We start from the raw sequence: 16,249 nt of genomic DNA on the forward strand, positions 1-16,249 counted from the left end.
GTGTTGTTTGGCATGTAGCCTGTGAGATTCTAGCACTTGTCTTTAACACTGACAGTTGGTGTCAATTGTAAACAGCTTTACAGCCGAGACAATAGAGAAATTACAACTGATCTACAAATGAACTGCTGACAAACACTGCAAAATTAGTCGGGTCGTATTATTATTTTTTTCATTCTTAGAAGTCTTTCCAAACACCACATTGGCTGCTGCTCTCTTGCTTGGTGTCTCACTCTGCACTGCATTTACTGTATCCTACAACAAAAGAAAAATATGGTCTAAACTGACAGTGCTCATGGTGAATAATCTCTCTTCCTGCTTTTCCTGATAGACACTTGTTTGCCAACAGAGGGCTTTCCTCTTTGCTACCTTCCCCTCAGCTTCCCCCTCTTCCATCTCTTGCTCTATCTGTCTTATCTCCCAATCACTCTGTCTCCAGTGGGTTGGTAAGCAATAAGCTGGTAAAAATAGATGTATGGGGATAGGGGGAAGAGGCTCCCACTGCAGCCATGTTCGGTGACACTGGTGATAAATCACAGATGTGCGGATCGTAACTCCAGTGAGCGTGCATCACACTCACGCAAGCATGTAGAGCAGCAAGCAAGTTGCAATGTCCGTAGACACCAAGTCTCTTACACTGAATGTTCTTGATGTGCATCAGTTTTATCACTCAGATGTCACATTCACAGGCTAATACTACAGTCCCAGTCTATTCGTTAATGATATCTCTGTCATAGACTACATCTCTAGCTTTCATACATCAAAACCCCACTATTTGTGACCGGACACTCTTGCGGCAAGCGGAAATTGACTTAAAGTCAAACAAATCCACTCTGAAGTCCATCAAACAAACAGTCATTCCCAGGCACCAAATCTTTCACAGAAAGTCGACCTTGGAGAGTCGTCAGCCGAGCCCAAGTTCAGCCGACTGTCAGTTCACTTCCTGCACAAAAGTGGCCATTGATTCGACTCCATTTGGACACTGCCGCTCTTAGAAAACCAAATAGGAAGTGGAATTGTGACCAGTGTTTCAAAAGGGACAGAAAGCCGAGGCTTGGCTAAAACCCAGGGGTAAGACACTGTCATTGCTATAGGCCTGATTAATTCAATACCACCCTACAAAAGCTCCTTTGACCAAGCTGTGAAATAAAGTGAAAGGGGTAAGACAGGTTGGGACTGAAGAGTTGGGCATAGAGGCTCATGCCTAGGGTTGGGACTGTATGAGCACCAAAACAAGTATTCCGAATGCCGTGCTTTAAAATGCAGTACAAGAAGAAAGCAAAAGGAGTTAGCCCACCAAAGCTAAGGGTTAGCATAATCCAGTGACTGGCACATACAATGAAGCCTTGAAGATCTGCTGTGAGGGTGTTCGTCTAGCGCTGGCTGGCTTAACGATCTACACCAGCTGAGATTGGTGGGTGGGCGTTGTAAAAAACAAAACAAAAACAAAAACAAAAAATCCTCATCATTAGCATATCAAGAAGATGATCAGGCAGTGTGGAAGTGTTAAGATATTGGCAGTGTTGTAGTGAAGGGAGCTGGAAGAAAATAAGGCTGCATCAAAACACATGCCCAAAACACTGGACTGTAGTACAGTAAAATACTGTAAATGTACGGTAGCCTGAACTGTATAACACACAACACTAAATGATCAAAGACCATATGTTAAAAAAAATGTAAAAAGGAAATTGAATAAAAAGTCATTTCTGTGTCTCCACACATCAAACCACTGGGTTTCTGCTGTTGCTAGGGACAACCCAGGAAGGAGAGAGGAATACAGAGAGATGTGGGGAAGCTTAAGTATGTGGGGAAGTTTGTCCTCCAGTGATGATGCAGTCCTCCTCTGGCTTTACAGCTCTCTCTTCACTATAGACTTATTCAATACCATAGTATGATTGATATTTTCCATACACAAAAGCATAAATTATGTACAAGTATTTAATGTTGGCATATTTAAACACTTTAAAACTGTGGTGAAGCCCAGGCCAACAACTTTGACCACTGGCCACAGACCAGAATGCTAGTGGGTTAAACCCTCAAAAGACAAGAAAGTCATCTGCTCGGGGAACACTGGTGCTCTATGTGCAAATCTGTGTAACAAATATGGCTGAACAATTATTTCGTACATCTCTCATGATAAAAGGAAAAACAAAGTGTCACAACACACCATTATAAATGAAGCACTGGGGCGCTTTAGAGCTGCCCAAGCCCATGAATTATATTCCCCATATGTAAGGGAACATTATTGTCTGGTACAAACCCAGCAACAGTCACATCATCATCTTCTTTATATGTCTTTGTAGTAATTATTTTTGGTTTTGTAACTCTCCCTGTGATACAAAGTCTTGGCCAAGGCAAACTTTGTATGACTGGATCCACGGCTAACTGAGCCGTGAGCTAATGAGCAAACAGTAGCTTGCAAAGACCACCAGTTGTCAGTTACTGTGGTGACATGCTGTCCCTTATATTTATGAAAATTCTGGCCATTCATGTTCTAAAATAATCTCAATAGACTTTTTGGGATATTTTTCAACTCTACCAACAAAGCATGTATGGAATAATAATTTCCATAAATGAGTACTACCTACTTTGTGTGCTGTAAGAGCCATGTTCAAACATATGGGGCTCCACATGATCTTTGGTTCTGTCCCTCCCTCTCATTCTCTCATTCTCTCCCTCACTCTCTCTGTCTATCCTCTTGTCTGTCCCTGTTCCTTCACACAGATGAGGGCACAATGCTGAGCCACCTTTCCCCTCTGGCAATCCAGCAGAGGTCTGACTCAGACACTGACAGTCACAGAGGAGTCATATGGCTTGTGTGTATGTGGCTAACATGCTTTGGCTTGTAATAGTGCAAAAAGGGCTGGGAAGGAAACACCTCCTGTCAAGCAGCTGTTCCACCCCCTGCCAGCCGGCACATACGCATGTACATGTACGCACACACACATGCGCGAACACACACCCTCATTGACAACTGGGAGGAGGTGCAAGGCCACCAAATGGCATGGGCTGATGGGCTGGGGCTAAATGCGAGCTGTGGGTGGAGGGTAATCACTTAATGGAGCTTTATTCTCCCAACTCCTCTGCAACACACACACACAAACACACACACACACACACACACACACACATTTTCATTACCATAACAGCCACAGTGGGAGAACTGTCCTGTCTGTAAACCACCTATGGTGACCAGATTAGACCCCCACAGTGAGGAGAACAACTTAGAGTTCAGCACCTCTGAACTGTATCCACAGTTTCTTAATGCCAAAAAAACATGTTGTAGTAACTGACCACATCACAGCCATACTACTTAAGAGAAGATGGGTTGGACTTTGTTAACTCCACTATCTTCACATCAGCTGTTTCTCCGTATTATCAGGGAGAAACTGCATTCTGGTTATGTCATAGAACAGCTATTTCTGGCCTTTCTTTGTTTCTTATTGTTCCACAAGATTTGGTCTGACATTTAGATATTCAAGCATTAATGCAGCCAGAAATGATCAGTTGGCCAGTGAGAAATGGCTTTGAATGTGTCTCCAGTGACACAGTGAGAGTAATGGCACTGACCACAGCACAATGGCACAACAACTCAAGGGAGTGCATTATTGTGGGTATGTTGCAACAGGGCACAAGTAAAAAAAAAAAGATTAAACAAGAACCAGAAGGGTTGAAGTTTAATCAAACATCAAGACAGTGTGCACTGGTTTATACTCCTTTTTGGGGTTAGGGTTAGGGAAAAAATGCTTTACCAAACTGCCAAAAAATGCTCAGGAATGGAAAGAGCTTAGGAAATCCCAATCTACAAATGTTCCAATCTGACTTAGCATCTATGGGACATGCTAAGAGTTGTCGACCCCTAGACCAAAGTGAGAATCTTATCTCAAACCAGAAATGCCATCCTCCTTGGCTAAGAAAGTTAAATGATTTCACTTCTTACAGCAAGTAGGACAAAAAAGACACCTAGCTCTAATTTGGTTAATGTCCTATTGAATTCTGTTGAGACACCATTTAAAATGTGCTGAGTCACAACATCTGGAATGGGGCCTACAACAGAAAACATAGAAACGTCTCTCTCCGCCATACTTTCTGGAGTTGCTGCACTCACAAAGCTTTCTGCCTTATCAAGAACCCCTCTTGTTCATTCCAAAATTTATCATGCCTCTTCAATCTGGCAGAAGGTTTCATAGCCCCCCCAACGAGAACAGCAAGGCAGAGAAACAGCGCCTATCCCCAAGCTGTTAAGCTTCTGAACTCAAGGACCTCACAAACACAGCTATTTTAGCTCAGACAACTGAGACATTTTGGCTACCATCAACACTTAGCATAAATGTCCAACTGGTCCTTCTGCTGTCCCTTCAACCTCCACAGTGCTACTCCCATCGCCTATGCTGTAAGTGATAGCACTAACATTAGAGTTAGTGTTAATAATTAACCTCTTGCAATGTCTTGTGTATGAATTTAAGCATACATGAAAAGTGCACTGTGGTCAGTTGCAATAATATTGCAGAATTTGTCTTTTTTTGATGAAGGCACATCTCCAGATGGTAGAGGTAGGTTTTTTTTGTAATTTGGCACAGACACTGGAGACGAAAAACTCAAGGTTTCACCTCAATAATAATAAGTAAGGACAGAGAAAATATTCAACAAAAACAAAGAAGTGGAGAGTTTGAAAAAATACATATTAAAATAATTGATTTATCAATTTGTTTTCTGATTACTTCTGTCAATCTTCACAACAGTGCAACATGATAAAACATGTGTTCAGTATATTGCATAGTATGTATGTACCACATGCATGCAAATTATTTTTCTAAGAGCACCACAACACCCTCAGTGCAGCAAATGATACAACCCCTTCCCCAAACCATCATGAATAAGTGAAACGTTTTCTACTAAAAGCTAAAAATGTTGTCAGTTGAATTTATCCCTTATTAAATTGATCCTAATCTTGAGTTTCCTTCTGCTGAACTACAAAAGTATCCACTCATTGTGAGTGAAGCTGCAACAAAACTGGTGCATAAATGCAGGATTTTTTCAAATGCAAGCAAACCCACATAAATAGGCATTTACTCCTTTCCCATTGCCAGTGGAGGGGTTTGCCTTTCAGTGCTTTTTTCTGGTGTCAGGTTTGACAAAACGTAAGTCCGATGCTTAAAATTGCCTAGTATGTCAGTTATAAAAGTATTTGTCCAAATTCAAATCTCAGTTTAGTGATATTATCAACATCAACATTCAATAAAATCTTTCAAAAAAACTTCCTGTGAAAAGGGCTACTAGCTTCATAACACAACCCCAGAGCTCTATGTTTTGTTTATTCAGTCAGTATTTGGATGGTCTAGATGCCTCCTGCAGGCTCTCCGTTCACTTTATTCAGACGTTCCAAGAAAACTAGCTCGAGATGGTCGAGTGTACACAAACTGTTCAGCATGAGACAGAAGAGAGCCAAAGTAAACCAGTCATCAGTCAAGACAGTCAAACATGCTGGAGGCTGGAGAGAGCCACTCATTATATTCAGCAACAGGGTGACTACTACAACTACTGACAACTAACAGTGGTCAACTAGAGAATGGTAGTAAAGGTAGTGAAGGTGATTCTGGAGAAAGATACTTGATTGTTGAGTCTCAGTCTCGGGGGGATTGAGACTCAGTACATTTCTCCAGAATAACCTTCCCTACCTTCAAATTCTATTGTCAACACAACATCAGAGTATCCATTTTAGTGCTACAAAGCGCTCAAATGGTAAAATTCAAATTTTATTTTAAAAGCAAATATAATAAATTGGTATCTAGAAGTTTAACGTTATATCTAAAAAAAACAAAAAAACATCCCTCATCTTGTTCTGTGTTCTCAGGATGTGTAAGTTGGTATCATTATGTTAGCACTCTGACTCAGCAAGTTTACTTTGGTGTTGTTCTGATGCCTACTGGTCAAAAGTTAATTCATGCGGATTAAACACACAAACTGGATAATACATAGATCAGAAATGCATGTTGTGTTATTGTTGATAGGTAACACTACAAACCTATCTAATTGATATAAAATGACACGTTTCAAATTTTTATGAAACAAAATTGTCTTGCAGCACTATTTTGCAATTTCAAAGGCAAACCACAACCCCTTTTGGTGTCACCATGACCTTGATGCTGCCAATCAAAACGTCAACCCCTCCACGCCACATCTCAGGATTGGGCTTATCAACTACAGAGAGCATCCGGTTACACCATGATGTCTTTCAAACCACAATCAATACATGACAGCAACTGGTCACCACCCTCCCTGTGACCTTGGCCCTCCCAGTTTGACTACACTGTCACTCAGCTTACAGAGGATCAATATCAAACTGTCTTCTTTTTGTCATCTCCCCATCACCTCCACTGAATCGACTCAACTGTGCTGTTTAAGGTTCAAATCTTGGTTCAAGGTCACCAGCGAGGACAATAGTAATAGTGTGTATTTTGTGAAGCCATATTGAACACCACATGCACAAATCAATAGATAATAGCTATTCATTCCAGTCAGTTACATATCGAGATGGCCTGTAACAGTAAATCTATATAGAAAATCTATAACATCTATAACTAGCTCTTCTGGAAAGCCTCCAGCAAAGACTCTACATAAAAGGATAGACATTAATTTCCTTCTTTCAAATGTATTCATGGGTCACTCATGGGAACAACTGTGAACCTCTTATTCTACCTTTATGGGAATAAATTAGAGATGAAAGTGTTTGGATGAACAAACCATTCACAGGCAAACCCTGAAACAGACCTCATGATATTAGGGTAAGTAGGGTAAAACAAAACATGTCGCTTTAATGTACTTAATATATAGAAGCTCTTCACCTCTCCCCTTGTCAAGCACAACTAACACTCACTGGCAGACAAATCCAAGCACCTCATCTATATTTAATTGATGGCAGACTATTTTAAGTGAGCATCTGCCCTTCTGGTGGCAGGATAGACTCAGACTAAGGTTGCTGACATTTGTGAAGGCGGAGGATGACACTAAGATTAGATCTCAGAGTAGAAGACAAAAATGACTACATTTCTCAATTACACATGACTGAAACAATGGGTAAATTATGATCATTTCAAACTGAGCTAGGAGGAGAGGACATAAATGCTAACATTGGAGGGGAAAATTGCCCATCCTGCCGACAACTGTGTTTAAATGACAGAGGAAGACACTCAGGAAGACAATCAGTCATCCTATTTTAACTCCGTGACATCAAAACACATGTAAACGTAAAAGGAAGCTGTACAGGCATGCACAGAGCCACAACCCCGCTTCTAAAAATAACCATGTGTGAAAAATCTGTTTATTTCCTACGCTTGCATTCCCCCAGAGCAACAGAGCACCCTGGGCCCACATATCCCCCAGGCCTGGCCTTGCATTTTAGCTGTGACCTACATTTAATTCCTTCCACAAGGACAACATTGGGCTTGACTCCTTGGACGACTTTGGGTTTATGGCTTGGAGCTGAGGAGTCGTCTTCCTTGACATCTTCATTGGATCCAGTCTGGTGTTGTAGAGTGGCGTTTTCCGTAAGTATGTCTACTTGTGGCTTAAATCTCACTGCTTTCTTGATTTTGAAAGAAGCAAGTGAACCAGACTGAAGAACTTCTTTCATATTGGTACTGGGCCTCTTTCTCTGTTTGCGCGCTCCAAAACAACCACAAAGCTTGAGAGAAAAAAGAGTGAACATGACTTTTTGCTGGTCCTACCAAATCAAATAAAGATCCAGGTGGTGAGTCCAAAATATCCTTTAGCATCAGTGATCTAACAGTAAAAGTAAGTTCCTCACTGGAAAGCTACAGCAGGAAAATTACAGCAAAGTATCCATGTTCCTGTGCCTTTCCTCCTGGATCAAGCCATTACAGATAGCTTGAAAAAAGCAATCGGACCTGCTTGTCTTCTTTCTTTGATGTTACAAAATAAACCCTCTATGAGTTACGTGCAGTTACAGCACTGCAGTGCACAATGAGGTAAAAAAAAGAAGATTCACCAATTTTTGTTTGCTGGAATAACCAGGAAGAGGACTTTGTTCTGGCCCAAGGGCTCTGAAGATTTTAAGGGAGGTATCAAACCAAAGGTTTGCTCCACCCAAAAAACACATTTTGTCAATATCCACGAGCAAAGAAAATTCACAGATGTGCTGGTTATATTGCAGCCTGGATGAGGCCCTGGGGTGGTCAAAGAATATGACTAGAAAAAAACAATTTGTTGATAGCAAGCATACCATTGAATCCAAAGTAAAGGAGAGGATAAAATAAGGAATTAATCTTTTTACATTACTTAGATTTATTTAGAGGATTCTGTTTGCCCTCACATTGACAGTGGTCAATGTTTTTGTCTACTCTGCCAACAACATACTCTTCTCAAGGTCTCAAGGTTTTTGGTTAAAAGCCTAAAATAAGGCCTGTGGTTAACACACCAGGTCATTTTCATGTTTTGTTCTACACCATAAAATCAGTCAGTAAATGCCACTTGAGTGTGTATGTATAAAAACTTTACGAGTATTAAAAAAGGCAGTCGCTAACAGATAAAAGTACAAATAAAACATTTAAGGTCAGATTCGTCTCGAGACTCAACTAGTCTTTACAGGCAGATTTTAGTTATGATCTATTGTTACTCTCCAATTTGTAGATTGGGCAATTTCTGGTAAAATGAGTGTAGTATAATGTAATCAGAAGCTGGTGGTGGCGTTGATCCCTTTTAACTGGGTTTTGTCAACTTGTCTGTTTATAACCGAACATTAGCTTTTTACTTGTGGTGACTGCATTTACCGCTTCAAAAAGTGGTTTTCATCTCTGAAGATTATCATGCTGAACCAAACATCATCTACCTAGAATGGGTTTTAAGTATTCTTAAAGCTGTTTTGTAATCTCTCAAAGAAACTACACTAACTTTACTCGTCATTATGAATCATTGAAGACCGAGTTCTTTGTGCTCCATTGCCAAGCCAGTTGAACCTGGAATTACTAACATAAGGGGAAAGCAGGTGATCTGACCAAACGAGTTAGTCAGGCTCTTAGTAAAACACACCTGCCCAAACAAACACTTTGCAGCATGTGACTCCATGAGCTAATACGACTAAGATAATTATGCAGTCAGGATGTGGATTTGGATCATTTAAAAACACACTGAGAATCGAAAAAACTTGACTCTGGTTTGAAACCTTTACAGCATTGCAATCACCCAATTATCAAGGCAGTTGATTCCATCACGATCCTTATTTCCATGAGAGGCAGGCCTTCAGAGTATGCCCACACTACACCAACAGATACACAGACTTCAGTATGACCTAGATACAAATTGTCTTCAAAAGTCAGAGGGTTCAGAGAAACGACATGCACAGAAAGGTGAAAAACACCCATAAACCTGAGCATCGTGGGTTCATAACTTGGGCAGTTCAAAATGCAGGACTGAAAATAACACATAAACAAAACGTGGGGGGGGGGTGATGATGGTTAACTGATCAGCACCATGGGTGAAAAGTAGGCCATCATAAATGTGTTTGGCAATGATTCATTATCATAATTGTTCTATTAATAGACCCGGCTATTCTTATTCGGCTTGTGTGCTGGCATCCAGGTCATTGAGGACAGGAGTTATTTGAAAGAGTGCATTTTAAGTAGTTTGCAACTGACATGGAAACAATGGATGCACTCACCAACTCTGACGATGTTTTTGAGAAATTTTTGGTTCTCTACAATGGATGAGACACATGAATCATTGACAAAGAGTTAAATGTATGTGCTCACTGAGAGAAGAAGCTGTTATCTGCAAAGCTTGATTAAAATTTTCATGAGCATGACCCAGTGGATGGCACAGGAAACCTGTGGTCCTCACTCCCTCTACTGCCCTCCCCTCCATCGCTCCTTTCTGCTTTTAACACTCCTCCACTTCATTCTTCCTTTCTCTCCATGCTTTGTTTGTTCTATCTTAAAGCCTACTGGTCCTTTCATTTGTTCCAATTTTTTAAATCTCTGACACTAACAGCTCTCCCTTTTAATCTTTAAACCACTATTCATCTACTCTTTCTTTCGTATAAAAGGATATTAAGGAAGTTAATACCACAGACTCCTCCACCCACCCTCTGATCTGCTCATTTGTGTTTTCTCAGTCTCCACTACATTTGGCTGATGTGATGACTGCCTGTGTGGCCAGGCAAAACTGTTCCTGCTTTCGGGTTTACTGGAGGACAACTGTGGTTTTTCTCAAGCCGCTGACTGAGTCCTGCCAAAAGCCCAAACCCCATTTTGCCGCTCTGATCTTGATGATGTCATGTAATCCAGACGAACACCAATAACTACTTCATTCCTCTTGGCTGCCACTCACTTAAATGACCAGTCATACTGATCACCAGATGTAAAGGATAACAGACTGCATAATAGTTTACACAGAGTGAAAAGGGATTCAAATGTTTTGTGTGGGGAAAGGGCATGTACAAACTGTGCATGTACATGTACCATACATGCCTCTTTAGGAGCTGCAGCACACAGCTTTCTGTGTGATTTACACAGCGGTTCGTCTTTAAGGTGGAGGTGCTTAGAACTGTGTAAACCACCATCTCCAGAGATAATGAGGCATCGCTGTGTAGAAAGGGCTACTGATGCCGGTGGTAGATGTTAATCAATGGTGTCTGATTCCTTGTAGTTTGCAAGACATTCCAGTCACCTATATCTTTCTTTGGAAAGGCCCTGAGATGTTTATTAAGACCACAGTGTTAATACAACAAGTACCACATAATGAGGGACTGTAATCGCAGGTTGCACAGGTAGTCCAGCCCTTCCAGGATGGCACATGAAACCATGCGATTGCAAGAAGGTTTGCTGTGTCTTCCAGCACAGTCTCAAGAACATGAAGGAGACACCACAAGACCAGCTGTTACACAAGGAGAGCTGGATAGGAGCGTAGAAGAGCATCAAGCCAGCAGCAGGACAGGAGGAGGACCTCCACAGTCATACAAAATTTCTTCCAGTAGTGTTCATGTTTCTGACCAAACTGTAAGGAACAGACTCCATGAGGTTGTCATGAGGGCCTGATGTCCTCTAGTGGGACCTATGCTCACAGCCTAGCACCGTGAAGCTTGATTAGCATTCACGAGAGAACACCAACATTGGCAGGTCCGTCATTGGCGCCGCCTTCTCTTCACAGATGACAGCAGGTTCACAATGAACACATGTGACAGGTGAATCTGAAAGACTCTGGAGATACTGTGAACCTTATGCTGCCTGTAACATAATCCATCATGACCGGTTTGGTGGTGGGTCAGTAATGGTCTGGGAAGGCAGACCCTTGCAGGGTGACCGACCTCCATGTTACAGCCAGTGGTACCCTGACTGCCGTTAACTACAAATTGTCAAATCTTATGCTGCTGTAGTGGGCTCTGGGTTCCTCCTGGTGCAAGACAATGCCTGGCCTCATGTGGCCAAAGTGTGCAGGCAGTTCCTCGATGATAAAGGCATTGATGCCATTGACTGTCCCTCTCGTTCCCCTGACCTAAATCCAAATGAGCGCCTATAGGACCTTATGAATTGGTGCAGCCAACACAGCCAAGTACCATCACAGATTGTCCGGGAGCTCACTGATGCCTTGATCGAGGTCTGAGAGGGGATCCCACTGGACAACACCCACTTACTAATCAGGAACATGCCCAGATGTTGTCACATATGCAGGTGGACACCCCAAAACTTGTAATCATTTTCGGATGTGTAAAAGCTTCCCCCTCTAGCTAAACAATTAAGTTGAACATGTGAATTAAAATATAACACACCAGTGTATCTAATACAAATGCTTTTGGCTGAAAAGGCACAATTTCTCTTTGTTCCATTAAAGAAGTCAGATGCCAAACAGGCTCCCTCTCTAATAAAGATGGGTGCCTCAACACATAGCAAGCGAACGCTTTTCCTTAGTCTTGCCTGTATTAAGTGGAAGCGAAATTGCCCTGTGCACTGAATCATGCTGCTTTGAAATGAAATGTGATGATTGTGTTACATTAAGGGCAGGCCTTGTAGTGGTTTGAATTAGCCCGATGTACTGTACGTCTTTCAGAGAGTCCAGTCACTTCACTTTCAAGTTAAACTCATCGCAGGAATGGCATACACTATATTTCCTATACAGAAGCAGACCACAGAAATGTGCCAAAAAAAAACAAAAACAAAAAAAAAAAACATGAGAACTCTTACTCCACTGGGTATTTATGGTTTTTGATTGCAGTCAGAGTAATCACAGCAGGACACACATTAAGCATGTGGAAGAACACCATACAATCACATCAAATGTTTCTATCTTTTGGCTGGATATGTTGGGCTTACTGTACCATCTGCATTGCTGAAATAAGTAGGCATGTAAAGAATACTGCATGTATCTGGAAGAGGACGATGTTGATGATGATGATGATGATGATGATGATGATGATGATGATAGGAAAACAGACATGGATAATGGCCCTGCCTTGAAAAATCTGGCAACGTTCATGGACCCAACTGTTGTGCAGAAGCTTTTACAGAAGCATTTCTCTAAACCTCCACAATAAACATGCACTGGTGTCAAGCTAGCCAGATAGTCCACATTTTCCAAGAAGATACTGAGGCATGTCCTCATGGATAATATTCAAGAAACAGACGACCGCATGCATGTGCACACACACAGACAGACTCCCCTGTCATATTCCAAACCAAAACAGATCCATCCACCGTCGTCGCCACAGCTAGCCTGCCAGTGCTGCTTTTTCTTTTTTTTTTTGTGAACACACACACACACACACACACAAATGCATGAGGGGTGACGAGTTGACTGGGGTTTGTCAGCTCGGCAGGGGGACCGAGCCATCTGCCCCAGTAAAGGGTTAATCCAGCCAAAAGCACAGGCCACAGATTCCAGCATATGCAACATTTTTCAACATTTTTCAGTCCTCAAATTTCTAGCTAAATTTTTTTTTCTTGCCTTTTGGTTTTGTAGGGTTAGACGGGGTTACAATGCGTTGTCCAGCCTTACAGACAACCCAACCATCCCACCTGATTCATTAAACCTCCAAATAAGTCAAGAGTCCTCCCCATGTGCTGGTGTCAGGGAATTAAATGTTGAAGGGGGCAGTTTTTGTGATGGTTTTTCTACAACTGATAAGGACGCCTTTCATTTGGGATGGAGTGTTTTGAGTCAGGGGGAGGGTGTTTTCACTGCTCCGGCTGGCTGAAAGAGGCTCGCAATGAAGAGACGATGCACACACAAACACACACTCACACATCACAACACAATGAGATCAAAACAGGCCTTTCTCTGGACCTGTGACGTGTTTCATTATTTTTCCTTCTATAAGCAATGCTCTCAGCTCTAAATGATACCCAGGTATAAGGACCGGGGGAAGGGAGAAGAGAGGGAGAGAGATTAGAATAAGAAACAAAAAAACCTGAAGGGCCAGTAGTGCAGTGTGAAGCTAAATCAGGCAGAACCCTGCCTGAAAATGCCCCCCGCACACACACACACAGCCGGCCTTTGTCTTTTTATTCCACCCAGAAAAAAGCACCACAGGCTCCCTACTACCTAGAGCAACATGGAAATGGGAGAGAAAGGCTTTAAAATGATACATTTAGAGGGGCGGGGAGGGATTGGGGATGGAGGGATAGAGAAGGGGGGGCTCATCCAGACATGAGATGACCCATGAGAAGAAAGAAAGAAGGAAAGAAAGAAGAGGGAGGATGAAGGAGAGGTAAAAGGCTAACGGTAGCATCCTGGAAGCTCCAGACAGACAAACAGACAGGCGGGCAGGCAGCAGTTTGCTGCTGGAGGTAATGGCTTCCAGTATGATCAAGCATGTCAACAGATCACATAGCCTTAATACAGCCATCGCAGAGCTGGAGTGCTTCCACCAGAAACACACATACTGTACATACACACAAGGGGAAGTGACACTTTGCACACACTCACACTAGGCACAGGCATCAAACCGGGGCACAGACAAACACAGACAGACACAGGCATACCTGAGACAGACAGACAGACTCAGGCAGACACACACAGCTTCCGTTTGACCACAACACATCAGCCTCCATTACTGCCAGCGATGTGCCTCCGTCTCCCTCACTCGGCTCCTGATGCCTTCCGCCTGATGCACAGCCATCCTCGCCGCCTGCCTCTCCATCTCTCTCCATCCCCAACCCCCAACCATTAAATCACAGCAGCCCTCAGCCCTTTACTCGAAATGAAACACAAGGCTAAATACCTCAGTTAGAGAGCCTGCGAGGGGGGCTTCTTTCTCCTTCCCCTACAGTCCACAGAACAACACCACGTCGACAGGAGAGGGGAAAAAAATCCAATCAGGTGTGGATGAGTGGAAGAAAAAACCAGTGCAGATTCACATTTCCTTCTCCTTTCCACCCTCCCCTTCCTCCTCCCCGCGCGTCTGTCCTCTGTCCAGCTTTGGCTTTGTGATGCTAAGCTAATGGGAGCTAAGCTAAGCAGCATCCACACATTGGCTTATAATGCGCTCCGTCTCATACCCACACACACCAATGCTAGGATTCTCTCTCCCTCACTGACTGAGCCCCGCTGTCTCCCGTCTCACAGGCACCCACATGCACCCGCCCACCTCCCCCCTCGCTCTCTCTCGCTCTCTCTCTCTCTCCCCCTCTCTCTACCTCCCTCCCTTCCTCTTGGCTGTTCACCCCTATTCTTTCCTGTAGATCCAATACATTTCTTTCCCCATTTCCACACCTCTGTTTCATTTTGCTCTTCCCCAGACGCCGCTGTCCTTACGCATACACACACTCGTACACATGCTCCGGCTGTTTAACAAGTTCCAGACAACTCATCCTTGACCAACATGTGAAGAGGACAGGCGTCGGGGGAAGAATCCTGAGACTGAGAGTGAACACAAGAGCAGGCCAGGAAGACAGCAACTTGAATGAGACTTGAGTCATAAGACAAAACATTTTTCGTTACAATTTCTAAATCACTCGATATTAAAGGGGGTTACAACCCTTGCAGTTAAAGGGTATAAAAGGGCAAGTAACGCAAAGCCAACAAGATTTCACTGGGAATGAGCCAACTATGGAAGAGCCCCAAAAGAAGGAGATCAAATGTTTTAACACTGATTATGCTGAGTCAAACTAACCAACTGGCACACATCTGTGCATGTACTAGTTTAACAAAAAGAAAAAGAAAAAAAAAAGGCAGCGCAGCCTGTGCAGCACTCATTTGTTATGCTCTCCGGTCAGAGGAGGGGGTTGGGAATAGCAGTGAGAAAATGTAAAAGGGAGGAAGGTCAGAGGTCATGTGATGTGCCATTCTCTATCAGATAGCCACTTAAATGTGTCCCAAATCCATACTTTGTTCTCATTCTAAGCAGGCGTTCACAGAGGAAAACTCACAGTGTGAAGAGGACTTTGGTATGCATCCTACATTTTCTTGGTTTTTGAGTGTGGTGATGATGGACAATTTTTGTTCCGCAAAAGCAACACACCTTTAAAGTATAGCAATAATGCACAGCTGTAAAAAGTTTAACTAATTGTGGGCGTTGGTGAGACAACATCAGAAACATCCAAGAGAATATAAAAATGAGGTGTTTTCTCTGTTATTTTCCCAAATCTTACATTGGCAGTAGCTTCTCAAAGACACACCTAAATTGACATACACCCAGAGCACCTTTTCTAAATTATTTACTGTTAGTACAAAACAGCACAACACATTCATCGCTGTCTTTACAGTGGTATAAAACACAGTTGGGATTTGGGACACAGCGCGTGTCACTCTGTTGAATATTGTTCTAAATGTCTGCCATGTCAGGGGTTAAAGGAGTTAAAGTCCCTAAAAAGATTAGTGTGCATCCAAACACACAAACAGGTGTTGCCTAAAAGCTATATTAGCAGTACAGCACAGCATGCAGATAATCCACAATAAATCCTACACTAATGTAGGCTTCAATGTTCAATTTGAGCTGAAACTGTTTTCGACTGTTCTATGTGCCGATTCACCTTCATGATCCTTTTGCTGTTTCTGATATGGTGTCTACTCTGATTCTTATGAATGGAGCACAAATATTAGTGAGACATCTTGTTCTCTACCTTTACTTGTTGGTTTGCTCAATTTCAGGAAAACTGTCAGTAGTTTAGAGTTGCTGTTGCCAAATTCTATGTTTCTTGGCTGGTAAAATAATGTGATATACAAAATAATGAGATCATAGAGTTTTTTGTGTCATTGTCAGACAGAAAGGGCATCATTATCTGCAAACTCCTTTAACAGGCTA

At 42.5% G+C, this 16,249-nt stretch overlaps 1 protein-coding gene across 9 annotated transcripts in view; it reads right to left on the minus strand.

The window, feature by feature from the left end:
* The window catches only part of magi1b (membrane associated guanylate kinase, WW and PDZ domain containing 1b), a 136,683-nt gene that overhangs the window by 51,461 nt on the left and 68,973 nt on the right, over window positions 1-16,249 (minus strand). The window lies entirely within an intron of this gene.

Source organism: Acanthopagrus latus, chromosome 6 (genome assembly GCF_904848185.1).
Source record: "Acanthopagrus latus isolate v.2019 chromosome 6, fAcaLat1.1, whole genome shotgun sequence".
Taxonomy (NCBI): domain Eukaryota; kingdom Metazoa; phylum Chordata; class Actinopteri; order Spariformes; family Sparidae; genus Acanthopagrus; species Acanthopagrus latus.